Source organism: Belonocnema kinseyi, chromosome 6 (assembly GCF_010883055.1).
Source record: "Belonocnema kinseyi isolate 2016_QV_RU_SX_M_011 chromosome 6, B_treatae_v1, whole genome shotgun sequence".
In the NCBI taxonomy this organism is placed as follows: Eukaryota; Metazoa; Arthropoda; class Insecta; order Hymenoptera; family Cynipidae; genus Belonocnema; species Belonocnema kinseyi.
In genome coordinates, this window is record NC_046662.1 from 38,153,140 (window position 1) to 38,159,139 (window position 6,000).

General features: G+C 26.9%; 1 protein-coding gene across 2 annotated transcripts in view; it reads left to right on the plus strand.

The window, feature by feature from the left end:
* The window catches only part of LOC117175683 (box A-binding factor-like), a 250,240-nt gene that overhangs the window by 150,003 nt on the left and 94,237 nt on the right, over positions 1 to 6,000 (plus strand). The window lies entirely within an intron of this gene.

Genomic DNA, 6,000 nt, shown 5'->3' on the forward strand with positions numbered 1-6,000 from the left:
TAATGCATTTGATGTCATAAAAACGCTTAATTTATTGTAGAAAATTATAAATCTTTAAAACAAAATGGAAGATTTCATAAAAGTTGAAACACAATCCGAGTCGCATAGAAGCCGGTGCGGTGTTCTAATTCCTAGAACTTCTGGTCTACGCAGTATCTCTGCGGTCTCGGAAGGGCCGCAGTGCGTGAGTACTCAGTCGAGTGTAATGCGCAATACTGTGCATTCTAATTGGAGACAGTTCAGGCGGCCTTAACTATTTACGTTTCGAGGGTACCAATTTAGTAACAAGTAAAGTAGTAACTGTACATAAAATTACGTTCCGTTTTAACTAGTAAATCCTATTAAAATACTTATCTCAATTTAAATATTCCATTTTTAAGACATTTAATTTTTAATTTATAAATGATGAAAAACATTTTTTTTACATGTTTTGCAATATTTTTCTTTTCATTAAAAATAGGCAATTATAAATCAAATATTCAAAACTAAACAATTGTAAAACGAATTATTTGAAATAGAAAGCCTTTGGAATCGTTCATATTCAAGAGTGTTAAATTAAAACTTTAAACGTTACAATTTTAAATATTACATTCGACAAATTTGTAATGTGTAAATGATATTATTGAATTTTTATGCATAAATAATAATTTAACAATTATCAATTTGGAAAAAATTTGAGTTGTTTTATAAGATATTTACAGGTTTTGGGAAGACCCCAACTTAATTTTAAATTGTAAAAAATTATAATAAATAAGTTTAGATCAAATAATTCAAATTTGAATCTTTTTCAAAAACTAAGGAAATCTTTTGAAATGTTTTCTTTTTAAATTTTTTCTTAAAATTTCATTTTTTCAAATAAAAACTCATTAATAAATCAACCACAAAAAAAGAAGTTTCAACAAAGCAGTTTGAATCCTCAAGTAAAACTCAGTGGAATTTATTCAAAATAAAAGTAAGGAAAAATTAACTTTTTGGATTCGGCTAGGTTAACATTTTTTTAATTAAAAATTTTTTTGCCTGAATATATTTACTTCAAGTTAAAATAACACATGATCATTTTATATTTTCAAAGGTAATTTTTTTTACTTTTACTACTCTAATTTAGATTAAACAAGATTCAAATTTCAGGGTGGCCGTTTTAATCTGTGAAAAAAATTCCCGGTCTTTTTCCGACCCACAGAAAATTGTCACGGTTAAACATAAATTTCAAATATGTCCAAGATTTCTCAAATATTTTAAAGATTTCGAATATTTCTCAACGATTTCGGATAAATTTCAAAGATTTCACCAAGATTTTAATCATTTTTACAAATAATATCAAATATTTCAAAAAATTTCAAATGTTTCGCAAAGATTTCACAAAGATTTTTAATAGATTTAAAAGATTTTATAAAGATTTCAATAATTTTTATAAATATTATAAAATGTTTAAAAAATATTTCACAATGATTTTACATAGATTTTTGACAGATTAAAAATATTTCACAAAGGCATAAATGATTTCCCAATGATTTCACATATTTAAATGGTTTTATAAACATTTGACGGAGATTTATAATATTTGGAAAATATTTCAGGTAGTTTAAAAAGACTTCACAAAGAAATATTTCAAAAATATTTTATATATTTTTTTAAGATTTCAATGATTTTACAAATATTTCAAATATGCCGTAAACATTTCAGATAGATTAAAACAATTTCACAAAGTTTTCAATGATTTTCCAAAGATTTGAATCATTTCGATAATATTAACAAATATTTATAAAATATTTTAAATATTTCGCAAAGATTTCGGATGAATTAAAAAGATTTAACGGACATCGATTATTTCTCAAAGAATTTAACAAATTCACAAATATTTCAAATATTCGACAGATATTTCAGCGATTTCCCGAAGATTTCAAGGATTTAAAAAGATTTCAGAATAATTTTAAATATTATTTATTTATTAAATATTTCAAATATTTCACAAATATTGTAGATAAATTTCTAAGGTTTCACAAACACTTCTATTATTTCACGAAGGTTTCAGATAGATTTTAAACATTGAACAAATAAGATTTCAATGATTTCCTAATCATTTCACAAAGATTTCAAAAAGTTTGGATATATTAAAATAGAACTTCACAAATTTCTCAAGTATTTCACAAAGATTTAATAATTTAAAAAATATTACCGAATATTTCGAAAATATTTCAAATATTTCGCAAAGATTTTTAAAGAATCCTCAAAGATTTCCATGATTTCCGTAAGATTTCCAAACATTTGACAAAATTGCAATGATTTGATATTTGAAAAAATTTCAGTGATGAAAGAGATTAAATTTTCAATGACTTCCCAAAGACTTAAAAAGATTTAAATAATTTCACAAATGTAACCAAATGTTTCAAATATTTCGCGAAGATTTCCAAAGATTTCACAAAGACTTGACAAAGGTTGCAATAGGATCTCAAAGATTTTTCAAAGATTTCAGATAATTTGCACTGATTTCTGATAGATTTAAAATATTTCAGAAAGACTCCTATTATTTCATAATGATTTAAGATATGTTGCAAAGATTTTCAGAGATTTCACAAAGATTGTACAAAGATTTCACAATGATTTCGAATATTTCGAAAGGATTTCAGATAGATTTCAAAGATTTAACAAAGACTTTTATTTTTTAACAAAGATTTCATGAAGATTTCAAATATTGAACAAAGAGTTTAATGATTTCCTAATGTTTTCACAAAGATTTAAAAAATTTCGGATATATTTTAAGCCTTCATAAATATTTCCATAATTTCACAAACATTACCGAATATTTCAAAATTATATCAAAATTTCGTAAGGATTTTTAGAGAATTCACAAAGATTTCACAAAGATTTCACAATGACTTCAAATATTTTGAATGGATTGCAGATAGATTTCAAATATTTCGCAAAGAATTCCCGAAGATTCCATTGATTTTTGAAAGATTTAAATCATTTCACCAATATTTAAAATATTGTGCAAAGCGTTCCAAAGATTTGAAAAAATTGCAGTGATTTTACGAAGATTTCACAATGATTTGAGATATTTCGAATGGATTTCAGATAAATTTAAACGATTTTTCAAAGATTTCAATAATTTCACAAATATTACCCAATATTTCAAAAGTATTTCAAATATTTTGCATAGATTTGTAATAAATTCCCAAATATTTAATTGATTTCCGAAATATTTCAAAAATATTTCAATAATTTTACCAATATTTTAAATATTTTGCAAAGTTTTCCAAAGGTTTCACAAAGACTTCTCTAATTTCACAAAGATTTTAAATATTTTGAAAGGATTATAGACAGATTTCAAAGATTTAACAAAGACTTCTATTATTCAGCAAAGATTTCATATAAACTTCAAAGATTGAAAAAAGATTTCAATAAATTCACAAAGATTTCAGAGATTTCGGATATATTTTTAAGCCTTCTCAAGGACTTCAATAATTTCTTAAATAATTCACAAAAAATTCAATAAATTCACAAATATTACCGAAGATTTCAAAAATATTTGAAAATTTCGCAAAGATTTTTAGAGAATTCACAAAGATTTTTCAACGATTTCACAAATATTTCACAATGATTTCAAATGTTTCGAATGGACTTAAGATATATTTCAAAGATTTTACAAAGATTTTAATTATTTCACAAAGATTTCAATGATTTCACAAAAATATTTCGCACATATTTGTAATGAGTTCCCGAATATTTCCTTGATTTTCGAAAGATTTCACAAAGATTTAAATAATTTCACCAATAATTTAAATATTTTGCAAAGATTTCTAAAAATTTCACAAATAATTCACAAAGATTTCAATAATTTCGCAAATATTACCGAATATTTCAAAAAATATTTCCAAATTCGCAAAGATTTTTATAGAATTCATCAAGATGTTAGAAAAATTTCACAACGATTTCACAATCGTTTTAAATTTTTCGAATGGATTTAAAATATTTCACAAAGAATTGAATTATTTCACAAATATTACCGAATGTTTCGCAAAGATTTATAATGAATTCCAAAGATTTCATTGATTTCCGAAAGATTTCACAAAGATTTCAATAATTTCACAGATTTTACCGAATATTTCAAAAATATTTCAAATATTTCTCGAATACTTGTAATGAATTACCAAAGATTTCATTTATTTCCAGAAGATTTCACAAAGATTTAACTAACTTCACCGATATTTTAAATATTTACTAAAGATTTGACAAAATTGCAGTGATTTTACAAAGATTTCACAATTATTTCTAATATTTCGAATGGGTTTCAGATAGATTTGAAAGACTTCACCACGATTTCAGAGATTTTGGATATTACCGAATATTTCCAAAATATTTTAAATATTCCGCAAATATTTGTAATGAATTCCCAAAGATTTAATTGGTTCCCAAAAGATTCCACAAAGATTTCTATTATTTCATAAATAATTTCTCAATAATAATTTCTCAAATAATTCACAAACATTTCAATAAATTTACAAATATTACGAAATATTTCAAATATTTCGCAAAGGTTTCAATGATTTTCGAAAGGTTTCAAAAAAAAAAGAAAAATCTTTCAAAATACGAAATTCAGTACAGAGGGTCCTCTATTCCTGAAGTTTTTAGGGGGGGGGGGGGGGATAGGTATTTCCGGGGTACCCGGATTCTGACTAATGAGAAAAAAGAAAAATGGTGTGGGTCTGAAACGACCCACGATAACCGAATCCGGTTTAGAATGGAAGTGTTCGAACAAATAGAATAATATTGATACCTGATTGGCAATTGGCGATTGGCAAAAGGCATGAATAAGTTATGGATTTTATTTACAATTGACAGGCTGATACAATGTAGGAATATGGATAGGAATAAGCAAGCGCCAGGATGTCTGGTCGAAGCATTGAATCCAGTCGACAGATTAGGCTACTATGCTGATAGAAAGCCATAATCGCGGTGTGCGCGGTGGAACACAGCACGAGCTCGTAGTACGAGTCATTGGAGTGCAAATGCTTTGGAAGCCACATCAGAGTAGAAATAGAGATAGTGCAATCACTCGACTCATTCATCCCAAGCCGCGACTGCAAAGAGAAGATAGGCTAATCTGAAACTATTTGCTTTTGCTTGCATTTTACTGCCATTTTTTCTTTCTCTATCTGTCTGACTACCATATCGACTATCGAGTGTGATTTCCCACCTCATCGGCGTGTATCTCGCACGCGATGACGATTACCTAATAACTATAATCTAAGCGCCAAAACATTCTGTGACTTCATTCCAATCTCTCCAACTGATGATAAGATGCATAATTGTGTAATAGAATTGTCATCTACTTCTCGCAGTTGGCTATTTTGGCAAAACTGCAGAAAAGGTCGATCCTCTTCGATTTTTTTTAATTTGAATTTTTTATGTATTTCCTCACGCTTAGCGACAATGGCTGATGTAACAAAAACATTATTAATCTGCTACACGGAAAAAAAATTCTTGAGGCGAACGAGTGAATAGAGAATATATTAAACTAAAAGAAAGTGTACGCTTGAATTAGGTAAAACGTTTAGTTAGAAGAGTTACACATTTAGTTACTTTATGTAAATTGTTCTCGTAAATCAGGAATTTGGGCAAAATTGCTAAGTTGGAAAGTTTATTATTTTCGACAAATTATGTATAATTGTATTATCTTCAGATTAGAAACAAATTTAGTTGTTATAGAAATATATTAACTTACAGTAGCCAATTTTTCGTCTGGTATCGCGAAAATGAATTTCCCTGAAATCCGTGTAATGCATTTGAAGGTCAAGTTTGTTGTTTTTATCGCGTTTCTTGATATTTCAATATAGTTATCGCCTACAATCGAAACAAATGAAAATTATTATTACTGCATCATAAACTGCATTTAATATTAATAGTCCGGGAGCTGGGTATGTTCCCGTATGCATTCAAGAGGCAAAAGGTAAAAACTAGTTAATCTTATGTATTTTGACCCGCTGAATCCAATGGTAC